The sequence below is a fragment of the Giraffa tippelskirchi genome, chromosome 4 (assembly GCF_054371585.1).
Source record: "Giraffa tippelskirchi isolate mGirTip1 chromosome 4, T2T-mGirTip1v1.2.pri, whole genome shotgun sequence".
NCBI classification, from domain to species: Eukaryota; Metazoa; Chordata; class Mammalia; order Artiodactyla; family Giraffidae; genus Giraffa; species Giraffa tippelskirchi.
This window is the reverse complement of record NC_137278.1, coordinates 155,747,077-155,772,713: the sequence shown is the minus strand read 5'-3', so window position 1 is coordinate 155,772,713 and position 25,637 is coordinate 155,747,077. Positions and strand designations below refer to the sequence as shown.

General features: G+C 44.3%; 1 pseudogene; it reads right to left on the bottom strand.

Annotated features, from left to right (window-relative positions):
- Positions 1 to 1,613: 1,613 nt before the first annotated feature.
- LOC145545671 (retinol dehydrogenase 16-like) lies at positions 1,614 to 24,823 on the bottom strand (annotated as a pseudogene).
- Positions 24,824 to 25,637: the final 814 nt, after the last annotated feature.

The following is a 25,637-nucleotide window of genomic DNA, read 5'->3' as shown; positions in this document are numbered from 1 at the left end:
CTTGTTTCCAGCCCTACCTGTCTGCTGTCCCCCTACTGGAGTGAGCTTCGAGAATGGACAGACAAAGCCTGCCTTCAGGGCCTAAGTGTCTGATTCTGGGAAGAGATGATATTTGCGGTGGGGTGTCACTGAACCTGTTCTCCAAAACCACCAAGACCCCCAAGGGGAGGAGGAGGGAAACTGCTTTGTGGGTGCTGTGTGGACTCTGGCATGGATTTCAGCCTCTGCTCATGTCCATCAGACCAGACCTGGCTCTGCCCCCAAGGAAAGCATCCTGGAAGGAGGAGGATTGGGGATCTCTGAGGGTCCAGGCTGAGGACTCAGGCCTGAGGACTCAGCATTGCACTTGTTTTTCTTGCTGATCTGGGTCTTTCTTGCTTTCCATGGGTTTTCTCTGGTTGCAGGGAGCAGGGGCTACTCGTTGTTGCAGTGCACGGGCTTCTCATTGCTGTGGTTTCCCTTGTGGACCATAGGCTCCAGGCCCATGGGCTTCAGTACTTATAGCACACGGGCTCTGTATTTGTGACTCAAGGGCTCTGGGAACCCATACTCAGTAGTGGTGGCACATGGGCTTAGTCACTCTGTGGCGTGTGGAATCATTGGGGACCAGGGTTTAAACCCCTGTCACCTGCATTGGCAAGTGGGTTATTATCCACTGTACCACCAGGGAAGGCCTGCACTTTGTTTTCAATGCATTTGCTGTTCTGCCTTGTCTGAGATAGGGCCCTTGAGTGACAGTCCACACAGTTGGCCATGGAACCCATCTCAGTGCAACCCTGCCCCCACCACTTGCAGGACCAGCAGGATGACCAGGGCCTAGTAACCTCACAAGCTCTCTACACTCTGGAAAGGAGTTCTGGGGGTGAGTCCAAACTTCCTGAACACATACCCCAAGGCATAAAGTGAATCGATGATGCTTTATTTGATATCAGTTGGTTTTGTGAGACTGGCTATGTATGTGTTTGTGTAAATAATAAATTGATAATCAGGAGTCTTCAGATTAAGCATGAAGCTCTAGCATGCATTTGAGTAGCTGAAATTTTCTACTGTAATTTTGAGGAAAAAAATAATCAATGGAAATTCTTGCTTTTATTTCCTCTTCAGAATCCTATTCCAGCCGGGGTCTACTGAGTTGGCACTAAGCTGATGGGTCGGGCTTGGTCACCCTCCATTGTCAACAGACACCTTCAGGCAAGAGGGCCTTTATCTCCTCTGCCCATTTCTATCCTGGGGAAGAAAGAGACTGGATACAGGAAAGATACATGTGAAGAGGTGGACACAGGCAAAGCAAGGGGGACTGGAACCCCCAGTGTCTCATACCCTCCCCAAAATATGGCTTTGCACAGCTGGATGTGGGTCATAAGGCACAAGGAACAGAATGGAGACTGAACTCCTGACTCAAGCTCCTCAGCCACAAAACTTGCCTCTTCCTAATACCCCTGAATCCTAAGCAATGTCCCAAGAGAAGCCTGGGGTGGAGGTGGCAAGCTAGTTGAGATGGGTGTCCCGGCGATATGAGAAGCCTCCTGTCCACTCTATTTCCCTCCCCCCATGCACCCTCCCTCTCCCCACCCAGTACCCAACTACCCCCTATCATGCACCCCAGTCTTGGGTTACAGGGCCTTAGCAGGTTGGAGGTAACACCAGTACACCATGAGATCCACCTGGAAGCTGGGCAAGTAGCTAATGGGGAGATAGAGGAACTTGGCATCCCAGCCTAGTTAATATCCAGTGTGGGGGTGGCAGGTGGTCAGGGCATGTTCCATGCAGTCGGTCACCAAGGGCAGATTCTCAGCCCACAGTGGCTTCAATAAATTCAATGTCTTCAAGACTGTCCAGAAGGAGACACCATCTAAGTTATTCTCATTTTCCAACCCTCCCAATTCCAGATCAACTTGAAAGTTTCTAAAATTTCCTTTCTCTCCCAAAATCATCCTCCAAATCAAATCAGTTGATTTCACTGGAGGGTATCCTAACATCCCCATATCTCTATCCACACTAAGTAAGCCCACTCTAGAGCTCATCTTGTAGGTATACTACATAAACTGAAGATCTCTACAAACACTAGAAATTGAGGCATCTGAAACAAAGTGGTTCTAAGACCAGCTTGCCATGATTCCATGGGTGGCATCCCTCAGTGACTTCAGTTACCTTTCCAAATAAAAGAGTATTGTAAGAGAAACTGGTCTCCTGGTCTACCAAGGATCCTTTCCTTCTGTCATCAGTTGACCACATGGGACCCTGGAGATGAGCTCATGTCCCCACAGTGTGGGGGGACTCAGAGCCTGGAGGTTCGACCTGAGACTGGTGAGGCATTAATGATGGACCCAGGCTTCCAGGCAAGGGTTGATTTCTCTCCTCAAGGTCCACAGCTCACTCACAGTCAGCAATGAAATTGTCTCCATAGAGTTCTTTGACCTCTGGGCTGGCCTGATTCCATGATGCCTGCAAGCTTTCAATAAGCACCTCACCTTAGGTCATATTGGTCAGGAAGTAACCGGGCTCTATCATAGCCACCTCCACTCCAAAGCAGGAGAGCTTCCTTCTGTAGACAGGACAAGGGGCAAGGACTTGAGAGGTCGTGCAAGCAGAACATGAAAGAACACTCAGTTCTTTTATGCAAACAGAACATGAAAGAACACCCAGTACAGGACTGGGTGAGATGGGCTGGGAGCTCTCAGAAGTTGAGAAGCCCAGAAGCCAGGGAGAGAAGTTCATGGTGATGTTACTGCTTCTCTATAAAATTTGACCATTTTCCCAATTATTTAACACCCCATGCCCATCAGCTCTACATCCTACCAACTATGCTGCAGAGCATCACTTAAATGCTGCCTCCTCCTATTTCTCTCACTCCAATTAATCACCACATTTGCACATTGTTTCTTTCCATAGTCCACATCTCCTGTCTCCCTTCACCCACCCCAGTTACCCCTCTGTCCTCTAAGGAGTATCCCGCTGCCTGTGGACAGAGCTTCTACACATCAGAGCCACCCTCTCTCCTCAGCCAGTGGTCTCTACCACTGATTTGACTAGGTGGCTCCCTTAACTAATTGCTTCAAGGGGTACACTTCCCCCAGGGCTCCCAGAACCTAAATACCACAGCAGCTGAGCACATGAAAGGCCTACACAGTCAAATCTATCCATTATTGTGCCTCCAATAATTTCTGACCATGGGCCCTCCTGTAAGGCAGAAATAAATTGAATCAAACTCTATAAGTCTGGGACCAACTGGGTGTGTGAAACATAGGAAGGTGCTTCCCAGCTTCCCAGTGAAAGACATGCACAGAGTAAGAGAGAGGAACCTGGAAGGAAGAGCCATTAGATCTGTGATGTATAAAAATCTCTGCAGAAATCTCCACCCCACCCGCTGCCTCCCAACCCCCACCCCCTAGTTCAGAGCACAGAAGCAGAAGAGAAGAATGGCATCCCCCCGAGGCCATTACCTGAGGGAGTCTGAGAAGGCCTCCACGCCCTACTTGATATGCAGTAGCCTCCACCATGGAGGGATACCCGGCCCAAGACTGGAGACGTTGACCACACGGCCCCTCGCCTTCCGCACCAGGGGCAGCAAACTCAGGGTCATGTCAATCACCCCCAACAGGTACATGTCCAGAATCTTCATGAAGTCCTGTTTGGCCAGCCACTTGTTGGGTGCAGTGGGTGTGCAAATACCGGCATTATTCACCAAACCCCACAGTCCTGGGAAGAGTGAGGACAAAAGAACAACACTGTGCTGGGCCCAGGAGAAAGGACTGAGCTATGGTGCCAAGTCACCTTCCAACCCAGAAGGACTTTAGAAAAGAGGCTGCAGGGGCAGCAACTGGAACAAAGACTAACATGCTCCTGGGGTTTGGGGAATCCAGACCCTGTGAGCAGTGGGAGGACGGAAGGTGTGCTCCTTCTTGACTCAGTTTTCACACCCTGCCTACTGCCTGGTGACAAGGAACCAGCACCCCATAGTTGATGAAGGCAAGTATTGAGCTTGAGAAAAACTTGTGTGTCTATAGTCTCTAACTTGGAGGGTGAAGTTGTGTCTTTCACAGTCCCTGTTGTCTTTGCAGATATGATAAATATTCCCTAGCTTTTCAGATTTTCTGACACCTTCAGGACTGAGTGGTTAACAGCTAGTATAAGGGAAAGAGAGGGAAACAGAAAGAGACAGTGAGAGAGTGAGGGCAAGAGAGACAAAAAAGAGACATTGGATAAAAGACAAAAACAAATACGAGTATAGTATGGATGCAGATTGTTTGGATAAGGAAGACTTGAAATCCTGGGTTGAGGGGAAATTGTGGACAGGCCTGGTATTGACCTCTAGAGCCTGGGCTTGAAACACCCTCATCAATACTGAGTCATGTCCCTGCAGGAATCTGGGGAACTACATGGGGTATTTGGAGGGGAGGCTGGGCTCCTTCTCTTTACCCATCACCCACAGAACACAGAGTTCACCCTCTACCCCAGAAACCCCGCCCCGCCTCCCCCATCCTCCCACTTACATAAGAGATAACTCTAGCCCATCTTCAGGAAAGATTCACCAGCTTGAAGGAAACTACTCTGCAGGAATCAAAGACACAATCCTAAGGGTTTCTCTTTTGCCCTATTTTTTTTCTTTTAAAGTTTTAATTGAAGGATAATTTATTTAATTGAAGGATAATATTGTGCTGGTTTCTGCGATATATCAAGCTTCCTGACGAGCAGTTTCCCGAAGCCCAAGTCACAGCCCGTGATGAAGACGAACTTGTCCTGGAGGTGGCTCACCACCTGCCTCTCCCAGTAGCAGCACAGGAGGTAGTACAGGCCCACGAGGACCACCAGGCCCAGCCACATGGCTTTCCAGACGACAGACACACACAGGCTGGGGTGAAATTGACTGACTAGTGATCAGACAGGAGGAATTAAGAACACAGTGGCAAGGAGTGTTCTCTGGCAAGGAGTTTTCAAGATTTTCCTGTTCACCCTCTTCAGTGAGTATTACTGACTCTAACCCCAAAGTATCCTTTTGTTACCAGCCAAAATCTTGGCCTTCTCTGTCCACAGAAATTGAATGAAAAATATGGACAGAGTTTGGAGGAAATAGAAAGGTGGCTTTTATTTTCAGCCAGTGGAGAGGGGAACACAGTAGGCTCATGCCTCAAGACCTGTGCCCTCCCCACCCCCACTCCATGAGGAGTGTAGGGGCTTACATAAGGCAAGGGCTCACAGTCAGGAGTCAGTGATGAGGAACAAAGGTGATAGGATCTTGATTTCTTCCTCTTGCATTATTTCAAAGATAGTCATAAACTAGTGTCAATAACGGCCTTCCCTCATAGCTCAGTCGGTAAGAATCTGCCTGCAAGGCAGGAGATCCAGGTTCAATTCCTGGGTCGGGAAGATCCTTTGGAGAAGGAAATGGCAATCCACTCCAGTATTCTTGCCTGGAAAATCCCATGGACAGAGGAGCCTGGCGGGCTACAGTCCATTGTGTCACAAGAGTTGGACACGACTTAGCAACTAAACCACTACCACCAGTGTCAGTAACCCAATAATTGAGTGTGGCAGTTCAGTGGCTATGTGGCCTTCTTTCTGATATGGAACTACAAGGGGAAGGATGTTGTAAGGGTAAACACCGGATAGGGAATGTACTTAGCATAGAGTCAAAGGAGAAAATGTGAATTGTAGCTCCTAATGAGTTAGGGGGCAGAAAAGCAAACTTAGTTACAGACATAAGTCTTAGAAACAAAGTGAATAGAAAGCTAGGAATGTTGAGGCCTTGTTCTCAGGAATGGAAAAGAGAAAACTCATTTCTTTTTCTTCCTTCTCACTACAACACTCTTTGGTACACTTACCACATTTCTTTCTTTTTTTTGTTTTTTCATATTTTTAAAAAAATAATTTATTTTTAATTGAAGGATAATTGCTTTACAGAATTTTGCTCTATTCTGTCAAATCTCTACATGAATCAGCCTTCGGTATACATATATCCCCTCCCTTTTGAACTTCCCTCCCATCTCCCTCTCAATCCCACCCCTCTAGGTTGATACAGAGCCCCTGTTTGAGTTTCCTGGGCCATACAGCAAATTCCCGTTGGCTATCTATTTTACATACGGCAATGGAAGTTTCCATGTTACTCTTTTCATACATCTCATCCTCTCCTCCTTTCTCCCCTTGTCCATAAATCTATTCTCTATGTCTGTTTTTCCATTGCTGCCCTGTAAAAAAATTTTTCAGTACCATTTTTCTAGATTCTGTATGTATGTGTTAGAATACGATATTTATCTTTCTCTTTCTGACTCACTTCACTCTGTATAATAGGTTCTAGATTCATCCACCTCATCAGAACTGACTCAAAGGCATTCCTTTTTATGGCTGAGTAATATTCCATTGTGTATATGTACCACTACTTCTTTATCCATTCATCCGTCAATGGACATCTAGGTTGCTTCCATGTTCTAGCTATTGTAAGTTCAGTTCAGTTCAGTTCAGTCACTCAGTCATGTCCGACTCTGCGACCCCATGAATTGCAGCACGCCAGGCCTCTCTGTCCATCACCAACTCCCGGAGTCTACCCAAACCCATGTCCATCGAGTCAGTGATGCCATCCAACCATCTCATCCTCTGTCGTCCCCTTCTCCTCCTGCCCCCAATCCTTTCCAGCATCAGGGTCTTTTCCAATGAGTCAACTCTTCACATGAGGTGGCCAAAGTATTGGAGTTTCAGCTTCAACATCAGTCCTTCCAGTGAACACCCAGGATTGATCTCCTTTAGGATGGATTGATTGGATCTCCTTGCAGTCCAAGGGACTCTCAAAAGTCTTCTTCAACACCACAGTTCAAAAGCATCAATTCTGTGGCACTCAGCTTTCTTCACCATCCAACTCTCACATCCATACATGACCACTGGAAAAACCATAGCCTTGACTAGATGAACTTTTGTTGGCAAAGTAATGTCTCTGCTTTCAAATATGCTATCTAGGTTAGCCATAACCTTCCTTCCAAGGAGTAAGCGTCTTTTAATTTCATGGCTGCAATCACCATCAGCAGTGATTTTGGAGCCCCCAAAAATAAAGTCTGACACTGTTTCCACTGTTTCCCCATCTATTTCCCATGAAGTGATGGGACCAGATGCCATGATATTAGTTTTCTGAACGTTGAGCTTTAAGCCAAGCTATTGTAAACAGTGCTGCAATGAACAATGGGATACATGTGTCTCTTTCAATTTTGGTTTCCTCAGAGTATATGCCTAGGAGTGAGATTGCTGGGTCATATGCTGGTTTTAGTCCTAGTTTTTTAAGGAATCTCCATACCATCTTCATAGTGGCTGTGTCAATTTACATTCCCACCAACAGTGCAAGAGCATTCCCTTTTCTCCACACCCTCTCCAGCATTTATTGTTTGTAGACTTTTTGTTTATGGCCATTCTGACTGATGTGAGGTGATATCTCATTGTAATTTTGACTTGCATTTCTCTAATAACAAGCGATGTTGATCATCTTTTCATGGGTTTCTGTACGTCTTCTTTGGAGAAATGTCAGTTTAATTCTTTTTCCCACTTTTTGATTGGGTTGTTTGTTTTTCTGGAATTGAGTTGTATGAGCTGCTTGTATATTTTAGAAATTAATCTTCTGTCAGTTGTTTCATTTGCTATTATTTTCTCCCATTTGGAGAGTTGTCTTTTCACCTTGCTTATAGTTTCCTTTGCTGTGCAAAAGCTTTTAAGTTTAATCAGGTCCCACTTGTTTACTTTTGCTTTTGTTTACATTACTCTAGGAGGTGGGTCATAGAGGATCTTGTTTTGATTTATGTCATCAAATGTTCTGCCTATGTTTTCCTCTAAGAGTTTTATAGTTTCTGGTCTTACATTTAGATCTTTAATCCATTTTGGGCTTATCTCTGTGTATGGTGTTAGGTATTCTAATTTCATTCTTTTACATGTAGCTGTCCAGTTTTCCCAGCACCATTTATTGAAGAGGCTGTCTTTGCCCCATTGTATATTCTTGCCTCGTTTGTCAAAAATAAGGTACCCATAGGTGCATGGGCTTATTTCTGGGCTTTCTATCTTGTTCCATTGGTCTATATTTCTGTTTTTGTGCCAGTACCATACTGTCTTGATGACTGTAGCTTTGTAGTATAATCTGAAGTCAGGAAGGTTGATTCCTCCAGCTCCATTTCTCTTTCTCAAGACTGCTTTGGCTATTCAGAATCTTTTGTGTTTCCATATGAATTGTGAAATTTTCTGTCCCAGTTCTGTGAAAAATGTCATTGATAATTTGATAGGGATTGCGTTGAATCTGTGGATTGCATTTGGTAGCATAGTCATTTTCACAATATTGATTCTTCCTACCCAGGAATATGGAATATCTCTCCATCTGTTTATATAGTCTTTGATTTCTTTCATTAGTGTCTTATAATTTTCTGTGTAGAGTTCTTTTGTCTCCTTAGGTAAGTTTATTCCTAGATACTTAATTCTTTTTGCTGCAATGGTGAATGGGATTGATTCCTTGATTTCTCTGATTTTTCATTGTTAGTATATAGAAATGCAAGTGGTTTCTGTGTATTAATTTTGTATCCTGAAATTTTGCTAAATTCACTGATAAGCTCTAGTAATTTTCTGATACTATCTTTAGGGTTTTCTATGTACAGTATCATGTCATCTGCAAACAGTGCGAGCTTTACTTCTTCTTTTCCTACCTGAGTTTCTTTTATTTCTTTTTCTTCTCTGATTGCTGAAGCTAGGACTTCCAGAACTATGTTGAATAATAGCAGCAAATGTGGACACCCTTGTCTTTTTCCTAATCTTAGGGGAAATACTTTCAGCTATTCACCATTGAGAATAATGTTTGCGTAGACTTATCATATATAGCCTTTACTATGTTGAGGTAGGTTCCTTCTATGCCCATTTTTTGAAGAGTTTTAATCATAAATGGGTGTTGAATTTGTCAAAGGATTTTTAGGCAACTATTGAGATTATCATATGGTTTTTATCTTTCAATTTGTTAATATGATGTATCACAATGATTGATTTGTACATATTGACGAATTCTTGCAGTCCCTGGAATAAACCCAACTTGCTCATGGTGTATGAGCTTTTTGATGTGTTGCTGAGTTCTGTTTGCTAAAATTTTGTTGAGGATTTTTGTACCTATGTTCTTCAATGATATTGGCTTGTAGTTTTCTTTTTTGGTGTTGTCTTTGTCTGGTTTTGGTATCAGGGTGATGGTGGCCTCATAGAATGAGTTTGGAAGTGTTCCTTCCTCTGCAATTTTTTGAAAGAGTTTTAGAAGGATAGGCATTAGCTCTTCTCTAAATGTTTGATAGAAGCCATCTAGTCCTGGACTTTTGTTTTTTGGTAGATTTTTTTTATCACAGCTTCAATTTCAGTGCTTATAATTGAGTTGTTCATAATTTCTATTTCTTCCTGGTTCAGTCTTGGAAGATTGAACTTAATTTCTAAGAATCTGTCCATTTCTTCCAGGTTATCCATTTTATTGCCATATAGTTGTTCATAACAGTCTCTTACGTTTGTATTTCTGCATTGTCTGTTGTAACCTCTCCTTTTTCATTTCTAATTTTGTTGATTTGATTCTTTCTCTTTTTTTTTTTTGATGAGTCTGGCTAACGGTTTGTCAATTTTGCTTATCTTCTCAAAAAATCAGCTTTCAGTTTTATTAATCTATACTATTGTTTCTTTCATTTCTTTTTCATTTATTTCTGCTCGGATCTTTATGATTTCTTTCCTTCTACTAATTTTGGAGTTTTTCAGTTCTTCTTTTTCCAGTTTTTCTAGGTATAAAGTTACGTTGTCTATGCAATGTTTTCTTGTTTCTTGAGGTAGGATTATATTGCTATAACCTTCCCTCTTAGAACTGCTTTTGCTGCATCCCATAGGTTTTGAGTTGTCCTATTTTCATTGTCATTTCTTTCTAGAATTTTTTTTATTTCCCTTTTGGTTTCTTCAATAACCTGTTGGTTATTTAGAAATGTGCTGCTTAATCTCCATGTGTTTGTGTTTCTTGCACTTTTTTCCTTGTAATTGATATCTAGTCTCATAGTATTGTGGTTGGATATGATTTCAATTTTCTTAAATTTACAGAGGTTTGATTTGTGACCCAAGATGTGGTTTATCTGGAGAACGTTCCATGTGCACTTGAAAAGAAGGTATATTCTACATTTGGATGGAATGTCCTGAAGATATCAATGAGATCCATCTCATCTAATGTATCATTTAAGACTTGTGTTTCCTTATTAATTTTCTGTTTTGATGATCTGTCCATTGGTGTGAGTGGGGTGTTAAAGTCTGCTACTATTATTGTGTTACTGTCAATTTCTCCTTTTACCTCTTTTAGTGTTTGTCTTATGTATTGAGGTGTTCCTATGTTGCTGCTGCTGCTGCTAAGTCGCTTCAGTCGTGTCCGACTCTGTGCGACCCCATAGACGGCATCCCACCAGGCTCCCCCATCCCCGGGATTCTACAGGCAAGAATACTGGAGTGGGTTGCCATTTCCTTCTCCAATGCGTGAAAGTGAAGTCGCTCAGTCGTGTCTGGCTCTTAGCGACCCCATGGACTGCAGCCTACCAGGCTCCTCCGTCCATGGAATTTTCCAGGCAAGAGTACTGGAGTGGGGTGCCATTGCCTTCTCCAGTTCCTATGTTGGGTGCATAGATATTTACAATTGTTATGTCTTCCTCTTGGATTGATCCCTTGATCATTATGTACCGTCCTCCCTTACCTCTTGTAATCTTCTTTATTTTAAGGTCAATTTTGTCTGATATGAGGATTGCTACTCCAGCTTTCTTTTGCTTCCCATTGGCTTGGAATATATTTTTCCATCTTCTCACTTTCAGTCTATATGTGTCTTGAGGTCTGAAGTGGGTTTCTTGTAGACAGCATATATATGTGTGTCTTGTTTTTGTATCCATTCAGCCAGTCTGTGTCTTTTGGTTGGAGCATTTAATCCATTTACATTTAAAGTAATTATTGATATGTATGTTCCTATTGCCATTTTCTTAATTGTTTGGGGTTGATTTTGTAGATCTTTTTCCTTCTCTTGTATTTCTTGACTATACAAGTCCCTTTAACATTTGTTGTAAAACTGGTTTGGTGGTACTGAATTCTCTTAACTTTTGCTTGTCTGAAAAGCTTTTTTATTTCTCCATCAATTTTAAATGAGATCCTTGCCAGGAACAGTAATCTTGGTTGTACATTTTTCCCTTTCAGTACTTTAAATATATCCTGCCATTTCCTTCTGGCCTGCAGAGTTTCTGCTGAAAGAGCAGCTGTTAAGCATATGGGGTTTCCCTCATATGTTACTTGTTGTTTCTCCCTTGCTGCTTTTAATATTCTTTCTTTGTGTTTAGTCTTTGCTCATTTGATTAGTATGTGTTGTGGCATGTTTCTCCTTGGGTTTATCCTGTATGGGACTCTTTGTGCCTCTTGGACTTGATTGACTATTTCCTTTTCCATGTTGGGAAATTTTCAGCTATCATCTCTTCAAAACTTTTCTCATACCCTTTCTTTTTCTCTTCTTCTTCTGGGACTCCTATAATTCAAATGTTGGTGCTTTGGATATGGTCCCAGAGGTCTCCGAGACTGTCCTCAGTTCTTTTCATTCTTTTTATTTTATTCTGCTCTTCAGAAGTTATTTCCACCATTTTATCTTCCAGCTCACTGATTCATTCCTCTGCTTCAGATATACTGCTATTCATTCCTTCTAGAGTATTTTTAATATCAGTAATTGTGTTGCTTGTCTCTGTATGCTTATTCTTTAATTCTTCTAGATCTTTGTTAATTGATTCTTGCATTTTCTCCATTTTGTTTTCAAGGTTTTTGATCATGTTTACTATCATTATTCTGAATTCTTTTCCAGGTAGTTTGCCTATTTCCTCTTCATTTGTTTGGGCTTCTGTGTTTCTAGTTTGTTCCTTCATTTATGCAGTATTTCTCTGCCTTTTCATATTTTTTAAACTTATTGTGTTTGAGGTCTCCTTTTCCCAGGCTTCAAGGAAAGTTGAATGCTTTCCTTGAAGGTTGAATTCTTTCTTCCTTTTGGCTTCTGCCCTCCTAAGGTTGGTCCAGTGGTTTGTGTGAGCTTCATACAGGGTGAGATTTGTGCTGAGTTTTTGTTTGTTTGTTTGTTTTCCTCTGATGGGCAAGGCTGAGTGAGGTGGTAATGCTGTCTGTTGATGATTGGGTCTGTATTTTTATTTTGTTTGTTGTTTAGATGAGGCATCCTGCACAGGGTGCTACTGGTGGTTGGGTGATGCTGAGTCTTGTATTCAAGAGGTTTCTTTTGTGTGAGTTCTCATTATTTGATACTCCCTAGGGTTAATTCTCTGGTAGTCCAGGGTCATGGAGTCAGTGCTCCCACTCCAAAGGCTCAGGGCTTGATCTCTGGTCAGGAACAAACATTCCACAAGTGGTTGGTTATGGCATTAAGTGAGATTAAAACAAATATCCAAAAATGAGAAACCAAAGATGAACCCCACAAATGGCAGTTACAAAATCAGGCATGTACATATACACCCATAAGCAAAGTGAAAACAGTCCAGCAAAAATAAAGTACAGTAGATTGACCCAGCAAACAAAAGAAATCAAAAAGTATATTTACCAGTTAAGAACAAAACTAACTAAAGCACAAACTGGAAAACAAAACTAAAGCAAGGTGCCAAGTTGGAAATAAAACAATGAAAATAAAACTAACAAATATGTCGAGAGGAAAGGAGAGTAAGAAAAGAAAGAAGGAATAGATATGCAAAGTTAAATAGAGGTAGATAAAGATTTATATTCATTAAAGGTTAACTGCAAGAAGAAAAGAACAGTAGGAAAAGCAAACAAAGCAATAAATGTAGAAAAAATAATAATAGGTTTAAAAAATTAAAAAAAGAGAAAAGAAAAAAAAAAGAGGAAAACTCCAGAGAACTGCAAAAACCCAACATAGAGGCAGAGGTTTATGACAACAATAAAAAATGTGACTGAGGGGGAAAAAGGCTCAAAAGCTTAATTAGATTTCTTAGTGCCAATAAAATCAACAACTACAACAGAGGGGGGAGAAAGGGAGAAAAAAAGAAAAAAGCCCAAGAGAATCTACAGAACAAGTCAAAAAAAAAAAAAGAATAATAAACATTTTTCTTGAGTCATTGCTGTCAGAGTCCTTTCCCTCTCTGGGTGTCACAGTCCACCTTACCTCCCTAGGATGCCCTCTAACATTGTGCTGATCTCTGGACCTGCTGTGGGGGCAGCTCAGATTCTAATCTGGTCCTACTCCTGTGTGTTCTTGCCTCCAATGTCCACAGATATCAGAACTAGTGTGTTTTCTTTTGTGGGAGCTCTCAATGGCCTTTTATATATTCCATAGACGCAGAGTCTGCCTAGTTGATCGTGTGGATTTAATCTGCAGCTTGTACAACTGGTGGGAAGGTATTGGGTCCTCTTCCTTAGCCACACTGCTCCTGGGTTTCAGTTGTTTTATTTTCACCTCTACATGTGGGTCATCCACTGGGGTTTTGCTCCTGAGGCTGCCTTGGAGGGCCAGCGTGGAGGTGTTGCAGCTGCTTGTGTCATAGGGTTCTGGCAGCACCAGGTACTCAGGGGACTATGGTGCTCTAGAAAGGTATGGTAACCAGTATTGGCCAATTCACTCCAGTATTCTTGCCTGGAAAACCCCCTCTCTGACAGAGAAGCCTGGAAAGCCACAGTCTACAGAGTTGCAAAAGAGTTGGACAGGACCAAAGCAACCCTGCACACATAGACGCAAGACTTTTTTTTGCCTGTGGTGGCTCTGCCCCGGTGAGAGCTGAACGTGAAGGTGGCACTGCAGCTTGGCTTGCAGGGACCCTGGCAGTGCCAAGTGTGCAACGACACTGACTGCCTCGGCCACAGGAGTTATGGCCCTATCAGAAACTTTTTTCGAGCCTCTAGTTGCTGGCGATCAGAAGGCCTCTTTGGCTAGTCCCTCTGTAGCTCCACCCATTCAGGCACTTAGAGGGCTCCCTTACCTGGGGTCCTACTCTGTAGTTCAGTGCCTCAGGCGTTTCATGGGCCAGCCTCTCTATTGTTCAGCTGGAGATGCTGACCTGTGGGAAGAGAGAGGCTATGGTGATGGCTCCCGCTATGCATGACTCCGCGGTATCGCCTGGCTTCCATGGCTGCCTGGCTTTCTTCCACCAGCATTTCCGTTCACGATCTCCTCCCTCACATCCCCTTAATTCCTGCGGATAGACTGCGGACTGTCTCTCTACAGTCAACAGCAGCCCTCACCCTGGGATTGCTCCACAGTCCCTAAACTCTGGCTCCTAGCTGCTGAGCCTTCCAGGGAACCAGCTTTCTTGTCTGGGTATGTATGGTCGCGGCAAGGACTGTCTGATTCTCATTCCATTTAGGCTGCCACAGACCAGCTGTTTCACTCTCAGCCTTAAATGTTTCTCCTCTGAGTCAGACAGTAGCCCTGATGTGGGGATCGGACCCCTACTTCAGTTCCCCCACCCAGTGAAGGCAGGTCCAGTCCTACTAACACTTCTGTTTTCCCCCTAGTTCCTTCTTTCTACTGAGTTTTGTGTGGTTCTATATATTCTTTTCCACTGGTCAGGTACTCCTGTCCACTCTCAGCTGGTGTTTTGCATGCAGTTCTGTGTCTGAAGGTGTATTCCTGATGTATCCATGGAGAGAGATGTACTCTACATCCACCTACTCCTACACCATCTTGTTCTCACCCACTTACCCCATTTCTGATCGATGCCATTATATTTTCAACACAACCTCTTAAGGATGACAATAGTTTTCCCAACCACCTATGGCTGGTCCTCCCATTCCTCCATGATTCCCTCTGCCCAGTTTTCCCTTTCCACCCCCATCTCCATATGTTAGAACAATTACATCCCTGGTTTCATGGTACACAACTATCTATTTCCCTTTTTTGTATTCAAGTCTGAGAGGTGCATCTTCTTGATCTGTTGGAGATTGTTATAAGGGAATACACTTAGAATCAATACACCTGTGGGTTCAAAACCAATTTCTCCTGCCAACTAGCTATGTGACCTTGGGCAGCTATCTTAGCCTCTGACCTGGTTTACTCTTCTGGCTCAGCTCACAGAATTCCCTCCTGAAAGACTAAGTCCCCTCACCTCTCTAGGATTAGAAGGAGAAGGCAAAAGGGAATAAGATCTCTCCTATACAGTGGCTCTCTGGACCAGAAAGTTGTTCAGAAGAGCAGTGGGGGTGTCTGAGGCAAAGAGAGGGACATAAAGGGAGTGAGGGGACACAGGCAATGGTGAGACTTCTCCCAGATGCTGGATGGGTGTTGGAAGGACTCACACAAAGCTGCTCTAATAGTTGTCCCCCTTTCACTCCATGAAGATGCCCTGCCCACAGACCTAGGTGCCCGGGTTAATTGCCCTTTGCCCTTCTGTGCTCAGACCCTGCCCTGCCTGGCACCACACCCAAAATCCAGACCACGCAGACATGGAGAAAATACTGACAGTAAAGACTGGTTTAAACAGGACCATGGAATGGGGTGTGCAGACCTCCCTCCAAGCAGGGAGATCTGCAAACCACATTGATGGAAAGGAATTAGTTCAATTTGTATGAGGGTGATGGTGGAGAGGAGGAGGGAGCTGACCCCCTAAGGAGAATGAAGAAATGACCCGAGATTGGACCCCAGAACAGCTGTGCAAGGAGGGGTTCACGGGGAGGTGGAGGATACCATCCAGTAACAGGGGTGGACCGTGAGGGGTATGGAGCTGGTGAGAGGGGCAGGGACAGAAGGAGCCGGGGTCAGTGCCCTGGGCATCTCCTCACCGTCCACGTTCATCACAGCTCTACCTCCAAGTAAGGAAAGATGACGGGCACTGGGTGGAAGAAGAGGCTTTCCCAAGGACACAGAGGCTCAGATGGCCCTGGAACTCACCCAGCAACCAACAAACACAGAAAGGAAGACAGATTCAGCCTTTACTGGTCACTGTCACCTGCAGGGAGCTGACTGTCATCCTGAAAGGGGTTGTCTCTCAGGCAGGAGTTGGCAATTGTAATGGAAAGGATGGTCCTGCAGAAACCAGCCTCTACCTGCTTCTTGGGTGACCAGCAGGACTCTCCTACAGGGGTTTCCCAAGGGTGAGCAGAAAGAAGGCCAGGATGGAGGATGGTGCCCTGGAAACTGTCAGGAGGCTGAGGGGACATGCAAGTCTTATACAAATACTAACCCTGCTAAGGGAGAAGGTCATGGCTTCTTTACTTGGAAGAAATAAGAGATTTTTTCTCAGTGACCATGAATTCCTTCACCATAACTTCACAAGGGGCCATTCAGCAGACACCTCCCAACCTTCACCCCATCTGCTTCCCTTTGGTGAATCTGAAAGTAATATGACTTGTGGGGTCTCAGGAGCTTCGGACTACATTCTGGGTGGGAAAGCCACAGAAAAATTGGGAAAGAGGAGAGAAAGAGGCTGGGTGACCCTCACTTACTTGAGAGCTGCAGGGGCCAGAACAAGAAATCTCTGAGATGTGAGCCTTCTTGGGAGACTCACTGACATAAATCTCTGCACAGAAGTCCTGCAGGGGACAGCTGCACCAGGTTCCCGTCAGCACCCCTGAGCTTCCTGTGAATTGAAGAGCTGAGGGCCGTCTCCTGGAGACTCCCTGCAGAGTGTCAGGGGACATCGCTGTCAAGAGTCAGAGCCACACACGTTCAGCCCTATTTCCTCCCAGGATGAGGCCCATGAAGAGGGGAAGGCATCTGTAACATGGAAGGTGGAAGGGCCGGGAGTGAGAGTTAATTGTACAGTTTGTTTCCAGCCCTTCATGGATGCAGTCCCAGGTATAGAGACATGTCCAGGTATGGAGACATAACACTGCCTTCCAGTGCTAAAGTTCAGGCCCTTGGAAGGCTTGAGGCTGGATGGTGGGGAGTCACTGACCCTATGTGAGTCACAAAAGGTTAGGACAGCCAGGGTAAGAGGTACAACAGCTTCCTTGTGGCCCTACTGTGGATGATCATAACATGGGTTCCTGCCCCTGCACACGTCCATCAGACCAGACTTGCTTCCCTCCCCAAGGAAGGCAGCCTGGAAAGAGGAGGAACAGGGCTCTGCCAAGGGTCCAGGCCGAGGATGTGTGTTGGTGTTCATTGAACTTCCTTTTAATGCATCTGTTGTTTGGCCTCATCTGAACTGGGGCCCTTGAGTCTCAGTCCACACTGTGTGCCATGACATCCATCTCAGTGCAGCCTTCGTCCCCCACCCCAGCCCTCTGTAGGATCAGCAAGGAGGGTCATGGGGTTTAACATCACAAGTTCTCTACAATCTGAGGAGGATTCCTGGAGCTGAGTCCCAACGTCCTGAACACATACCTTCAAAGCAAAAAAGTAAATCAATGATGCTTTATTTGATTTCAGTTGGTTTGGTACGTCTGGCTCTGTGTGTGTGTATGTGTGTGTAAATATTATGAAAATCTGGAGTCTTCAGATCAAGCATGAAGTTCTAGGTCTGCATCTGAGTTGGGGACATGGAGTGACCTGAGAGCCTGACACCACAGCCTTGAAGGACTCAGAGACTCTTGAGGATCCTCCTGGTCATGTGGACTCCCCAGCAGTCCCCTGTCTGACACCAAGCACTCAGAATAGGTTGAAGTTGCAGTGACACTTCAACCCTATCCTGTCTCTGCTCTCCTCCCCTAGTAATGCCATGGCCAGCTCTCCTCTAGGAACATCTCCCTACCTGTGGACACAGCTCCCACACATATAGAAGCGCCCTTTCCCTGCAGACCCTGGAGTCTCACCCACAGCTGTGATGCAGTAGGTCCCTTGATTAGTTACTTCATGGGTGCCCTCCTCGCAGGGCTTCTGGAACCTATATATGTAGCAGTTAAGCACATGGAAGGGCTGCACAGTCAAATCATTTCAGTTCCAATTCTGCCTCCAAAACTGTGTGACTATGGGCCCTCATGCAGGCAGGAGCATGTTGAATCAAATTCTTTAGTCCTCAGACCCAACTGGACACCAAATAGATAAAAAGTTTCTTCCCACTGAAAAACCTACAGAGCACAAGAGAAAGGGACTTGTAAGTAATGGTCTCTAAATTTCTAGAAAAAGGAAATTCCTGAAAAACACACCCTGGAAGCACAGTAGCAGGCGGACAGAGGAAGGGATCCATTCAGGCTGCTACATGAGGGAGTCTGTAAAGGTCTCCATGTACTTGGACATACAGTAGCTTCCAAAGGACACCCAACCCATTGATAGTTTACGGTGAACAGTGTTCGGATTCATATCCCCAAAGAAGATTTAGCTTCGGGACCAGGTTCTAGGCTTGAATACTCAGAGCTTTTGTGTGTCAGAAGTTTTATCACAGTGAAGAAGGACAGAGAAAGCTTCTGACATAGACCTCAGAAGGGGGATGGAGAGTGCCCCCCTCCCTAGTCCTATCAACAGCTTATATACTTTTACCAGACCCACTCCCACAACATAGATATTAAGATAACAAGATTAGTCAGAAGGTTCTTGTTAAGAAGGTGAAACATGTCCTAGAGCAAGATACATTGTTACTATATAATCATTAGTACAGAGCTTCAGGAAAAACATACGCTTGAGCAAGATGAGTTTTGTTGTGTAGTCCTTGAATTCAGTTCAGTTCAGTTCAGTTCAGTCACTCAGTCTTGTCTGACTGTGACCCCAAGAACTGCAGCATGCCAGGCTTCCCAGTTCATACCTACTCCCGGACCTTGTTCAAACTCATGTCCATCAAGTCAGTGACACCATACAACCATCTCATCATCTATCGCCCCCTTCTCCTCCTGCCTTCAATCTTTCCCAGCACCATGGTCTTTACCAATGAGTCCGTTCTTCACAACAGGTGGCCAAAGTATTGGGGCTTCAGCTTCAGCATCAGTCCTTACAATGAATATTCAGGACTGGCAATCCCTTTAGGATTGACTGGTTTGATCTTCTTGTAGTCCAAGGGACCCTCAAGAGTCTTTTCCAGCACCACATTTCAAAAGCATCAGTTCTTCAGCACTCAGCTTTCTTTATGGTCCAACTCTCACATCCATACATGACTTCTAGAAAACCCATAGCTTTGACTAGATGGACATTTGTGGGCAAAGTATATCCTCTGCTTTTTAGTATGCTGTCTAGATTGGTCATAGCTTTTCTTCCAAGGAGCAAGTATGTTTTAATTTCATGGCTGCAGTCACCATCTGCAGTGACTTAGGAGCCCAAGAAAATAAAGTCTCTCACTGTTCCATCGTTTCCCCATTTATTTGCTATGAAGAGATGGGACCAGATGCCATGATCTTAAGTTCTCTGTATGTCGAGTTTTAAGCCAATTTTTTCACTCTCCTCTTTTCCTTTCATCAAGAGGCTCTTTAGTTCTTCTTCGCTTTCTGCCATAAGGGTGGTGTCATCTGCATATCCGAGGTTATTGATATTTCTCCCGGCCAACTTGATTCCAGCTTGTGCTTCATCCAGCACCATTTTTCATGATGTACTCTGTATATATGTTAAAAAAGCAGGATGACAATATACAGCTTTGACATACTCCTTTCCCAATTTGGAACCAGTCTGTTGTTCCATGTCCAGTTCTAACTGTTGTTTCTTGAACTGCATACACATTTCTCAGGAGGCAGGTAAGGTTGTCTGGTATTCCCATCTCTTTCAGAATTTTCCACAGTTTGTTGTGATCCACACAGTCAAAGGCTTTGGCATAGTCAATAAAGCAGAAGTAGATATTTTTCTAGAACTCTCTTGCTTTTTTGATGACCCAGCGGATTTTGGCAATTTGATCTCTGGTTCCTCTGCCTTTTCTAAATCCAGCTTGAACATCTGGAAGTTCACCGTTCATGTACTGTTGAAGCCTGGCTTGGACAATTTTGAGGATTACTTGCTAGCATGTGAACATTTTTTGGCATTGCCTTTCTTTGGGATTGGAATGAAGGCTGACCTTTTCCAGTCCTGTGGCCACTGCTGAGTTTTCCATATTTGCTGGCATATTGAGTACAGCACTTTCACAGCATCATCTTTCAAGATTTGAAATATCTCACCTGGAATTCCAGCACCTCCACTAGCTTTGTTCATAGTGATGCTTCCTGAGGCCCACTTGACTTCGCATTCCAGGATGTCTGGCTCTAGATGAGGGATCACACCATCATGATTATCTGGGTCGTGACGATCTTTTTTGTATACTTCTGTGTATTCTTGCCACCTCTTCTTAATATCTTCTGCTTCTATTAGGTCCATACCATTTCTGTCCTTTATTGTACCCATCTTTGCATGAAATGTTCCCTTGGTATCTCTAATTTCCTTGAAGAAGTCTCTAGTTTCTCCCATTCCATCATTTTCCTCTACTTCTTTGCATTGATCACTGAGAAAGGCTTTCTTATCTCTCCTTGCTATCCTTTGGAACTTTGCATTCAAATGAGTATATCTTTCTTTTTCTCCTTGCCTTTAGCTTTTCTTCTTTACTCAGCTATTTGTAAGGCTTCCTCAGACAACCATTTTGCCTTTTTGCATTTTTCTCATGGGGATGATCTTGATCACTGCCTGCTGTACAATGTCATGAACCTCCATCCATAGCTCTTCAGGGACTCTGTCTATCAGATCTAATCCCTTGAATCTATTTCTCACTTCCACTGTATAGTCGTAAGGGATTTGATTTAGGTCACACCTGAATGGTCTAGTGGTTTCCCTGCTTTCTTCAAATTAAGTCTGAATTTTGCAATAAGGGGATCATGATCTGAGCTACAGTCAGCTCCTGGTCTTGTTTTTGCTGACTATATAGGAATTCTCCATCTTTGGCTGCAAAGAATATAATCAATCTGATTTCAGTGTTGACAATCTGGTGATGTCCATGTGTAGAGTCTTCTCTTGTGTTGTTGGAAGAGGGTGTTTGCTATGACCAGTACGTTCTCTTGGCAAAACTCTATTAGCTTTGCCCTGCTTCATTCTGTACTCCAAGGCCAAATTTGCCTGTTACTCCAGGTATTTCTTGAATTCCTACTTTTCATTCCAGTGCCCTATGATGAAAAGGATATCTTTTTTGCGTGTTAGTTCTAGAAGGTCCTGAAGGTCTTCATAGAACTGTTCATCTTCAATTTCTTCACCATTACTGGTTGGGGCATAGACTTGGATTACTGTGCTATCTAATGGTTTGCCTTGGAAACGAACAGAGTTCTTTCTGTCATTTTTCAGATTGCACCCAAGTACTGCATTTCAGACTCTTTTGTTGAGTATGAGGGTTACTCCATTTCTTCTAAGGGATTCTTGCCCATAGTCATAGATATAATGGTCATCGGAGTTAAATTCGCCCATCCCAGTCCATTTTAGTTCACTGATTCCTAAAATGTAGATGTTCACTCTTGCCATCTCCTGTTTGACTACTTCCAATTTACCTTGATTCATGAACCTAACATTCCAGGTTCCTATGCAATATTGTTCTTTACAGCATCGGACTTTACTTCCATCACAAGTCACATCCGAAACTGGGCGTTGTTTTTGCTCTGGCTCCGTCTCTTCATTCTTTCTAGAGTTATTTCTCTACTCTTCTCCAGTAGCATATTGGGCACCTACTGACCTAGGGAGTTCATCTTTCAGTGTCATATCTTTTTGCCTTTTCATACTGTTCATGGGATTCTCAAGGCAAGAATACTGAAGTGGTTTGCCATTCAATTCTTCAGTGGACCACGTTTTGTCAGAACTCTCCACCATGACCCATCCATCTTGAGTGGCCCTACATGGCCTGGCTCATAGTTGCATTGAGTTAGAGAAGGCTGCGGTCCATGTGATCAGTCTGATTAGTTTTCTGTGATTGTGGTTTTCATTCTGTCTGCCCTCTGAGGGATGAGGATAAGAGGCTTAAGGAAGTTTCCTGCTGTGAGAGACTGACTGAAGGGGAACCTGGGTCTTGTTCTGATGGGCGGGGCCATGCCCAGTAAATCTTTCATCCACTTTTCTGTTGATGGGAGGGACTCTGTTCCCTTTCCCTTGTTTGATCTGAGACCAAAGTATGGTGGAGGTAGTGAGGTTAATGGCAATCTCCTTCAAAAGGTCCCATGCATGCACTGCAACACTCAGTGCTCCCGATACTGCAGCAGGCTACCAATGACCCATGCCTCTGCCGGAGACTCTTGAACACTCACAGGCAAGTCTGGGTCAGTTTCTTGTGGGGTCACTAACCTCTCTCCTAGGTCCTGGTGCGCACAAGATTTTGTTTGTGCCCTCCAAAAGTCTGTTTCCCCAGTCCTGTGTATGTCCTGGTGGCACTGTGTAATCATTAGCTCTGGACTTAAAGAAAATAAGTTTCGTGTGAGCAAGACAAAACATTGTAGAAAAAAATTTTTGTCCTCTTTTCCTTCCTGAGAGCCCTGGACTCCTTATCAACTGACCTAAGAATGAATTCTGTCACCATGACACTAGAGACATTGACCACATGGCCCCTCGCCTTCTGCACCAGGGGCAGAAGATTCAGGGTCACGTCAATCATCCCCAATAAGTTCATGTCCAGAATCTTCACAAAGTCCTGTTTGCTCAGCCACTGGTTGGGTGCAGTTGGCATGGAGATGCTGACATTATTCACCAGACCCCAGAGTCCTGGGAAGAGTGCAGATGAGAGGGCAACACTGTGCTGGGCCCAGGAGAGCAGACCCATCTTGGTGGCAAGTCACCTTCCAACCCAGGGAGGACTTTAGGAGAGAGGCTGCAGAGGGAGCAGCTGGAGCAGAGACCACCATGCTTCTGAGGGTTTGGGGACACCAGACCCTGAGAGCAGTGAAAAGACAGAAAATGTGCCTCCCTCCCGAGTCTGTCTTCAAGGCCCAACCCTCTGCCTGGTGACAAGGGAAAGAACCCCAAATAGAATGAAAGTGGGGGATGAAGATGAGGAAATCTAGTGAGTCCATAATCTGGCACTCGGAGGGTGACATTCTGGCTTTTCACAGTTCATGTTGTCCTTGTAGTCCTGATTAATATTCCCCTGCATTTTCATATTATCTGACAACCTTCAGGGCTGAGTGCACAACACCTAATATGAGGGGAAGAGAGGAAAACAGAGAGAGACAATGAAGAAGGGAGAGGAAGAAAAGAAATCGTGGATAAAAGACAAAAACAAAAAGATGAGTAAAGTCTGAGTGCAGATTGGTTTGGTAGAACAGACCTGACATCTCAGGTTTGGAAGAACTTGTTGACAGGACTGATATTGACCTCTAGACCTGGCCTTGAAACAGCCACATCAAAACAGAGCTTTCTCCTACAGGAATCTGGGGATTCAAGCATAGTCTGTCAGGGGGACACTCCTGCCTCTATTAACCTGCCTCCCCCTAAATCAATTTATACTTTGCCCTAGAAAAATTCACCCTCTCCACCCACCCACTGCCCCTTTACCCGCAGTTCACAGGTCACCCAGATTCATGGAACCTGTTTGTGAGACACAAAGACAAATACCAAGAGGTTAAGGACTAACCAACTAACAGAATTCAGAGCCAAGAGCAGAGTCATGGGAGTTGGGTACAAGCTGTTGAAATTATTAACACACAGATTTAGCCCAACTTTTGCTCAGTTCCAAGCCTGCACTTGGAGGAATGTGTATCCTCCCACCATATTTGACCAATGATCAAATTAATACATGTGATTAGAGTGCAGGGAGGTGCATAGAAAGAAGTTTACCATGATATCATTTATGTTGAATACAGTGAATAACATGTGGGAACCAATTACATTCATGCCATGACATATTTGTGACTAAGCAGTGCTATTCTAAAGTATATAATATTCTTAATCATTATTTATTTTGTTTTGAAGAAATTTTTGTTATGTATAAAATTGTTTACCGTCTTGGTGGAAAATTAGACTACATGTTATAGGCAAAATGTAACATGGATATGTAAAATGCTATCAGAAGTTCATATCTGTGGGTGGTGTGATTGGTGTGACTGTAGTTTTTAATCTGTGTACTTTTCCCATTTTCCACAATAATCATGTTTTACATGTATTCTAGAATGAAAGAAATTATAGTTCTTTCTTACTCTCTTATGATACGTAAAAACTGTGGTAAAACACAAACATACACACACACAGAGAAAAACAAAAAAGAGAGAGAAAGTGAACCCATAGTAGTTTTCTGACCTCCTTTAATGAAGGCCGGAGGGCTCAGTGTCATCACTGAAATTGGGTGACACTGAGCGCCAAGTGGGATGACTACGGGTCACCAGCAAGATCATGATCAAGCGCTGAGAACACAGTCCAGCTCCAGCCCTGCCCCCAGCCTGTCATGCCCCTTCCAACCAGAATCTCCTCCAGGAAGTCTGCCCTGATCACCCTGATCACTCAGCATCGAGAAACCCAGACCTTCTGCTGAGAGGAGCAGACACCAGACAGGAAGTCTGCAAGGCACATTCCCATCAGAGAAAACTCTTCCCCCAAACTACAGAGCTTCCAGGTCAGGAGGTGGGAGTGAGGAATGGAAGAGGCTCGTCTGGTCAGCTGAGTGAGGTGAAGAAGGTGGGTAGGACTTCACATCCTGAGAAACACCTTGGAATCTTCTCCTGTGAGCTGTCAAGGGGTCTCCCCTTCAGAGAGACGGGAACCATCTGTCCCACACATACGCCTTCACCCACAGGGCTGTTGCAGCATTGCTCTCTGTCTTTGTGATGTGGTAGATCCCCTTCTCTGGCCTGTCTGATGTCTGGTTCCTCAGCTGCATGACCCCAGACTCCACCAAACACGCAGCCAGGACCCTCAAGCCTTGTGTTTCCAGCTGCCTGGCCAGAGGCTCCCGAAGCCCAAACCACAGCCCATGATGAAGACCAACTTGTCCTGGAGTGGGCTCACCATCTGCCTCTCCCGGTACCAGGGCAGGTAGCACAGGTTCAGCCACATGGCTTTGCAGGGGACAGACACACAGAGGCTGGGGTGAAACTAGAATCTGGCTAGTGTTCAGACAGGAGGAATTAAGAACACATATGATGTTGGTTGGCCAGTCAGGCTCCAGGCCATCTGGCATGGAGTCCTCAGGCTTATCCTGTTCATTCTCTTTGGTGACTATTATTAATATAAATTCTGACCCCAACACATGTTTTCTATTTTTTTAATACACTTGACTCATTTCTACCAAATGACTTTACACTTGCAAAACAACCCTTTAAGGATGACAGTAGTTTATCCATTTTCCTGGTTTTCTTACTCCTCTTTATTTCCTTCCAGCCACAACTCTCCTCCCCATCCCTACTCCCACACATGTAGAACCCTTACATCTCAGATTTCATGGATCACAACCATCTTCTTACATTTATTTTATTTACCTCTGGGACCTGGATCTCCTAGTTCTTATAAAAGGAACACAGTGAAATCAAGTCACCTGACTTCAAACCCAGTTCTGCTGCCAACTGGCTGTGGGGCCTTGGGCAGCTGGCTTAGTCTTTGATCTGGTTTCCTCCTCTGACTCAGCTCACAGAATTCCCTCTTGAAAGTCTAAGTCCCCTCAGCCTCTCTAGGATTAGAAGGAGAAGGCAAAAGGGAATAAGGTCTCTCCTGTTAACAGTGGTTCTCTGGACCAGAAAGGTATTCAGAAGAGCAATGGAAGTGTCTGAGGCAAAGAGAGAGGACACGAAGGGAATGAGGGGATACAGGCAATGGCGAGACTTCTCCCAGATGCTGGGATGGGTGTTTGCAGGACTCACAGAAAGCCGCTCCA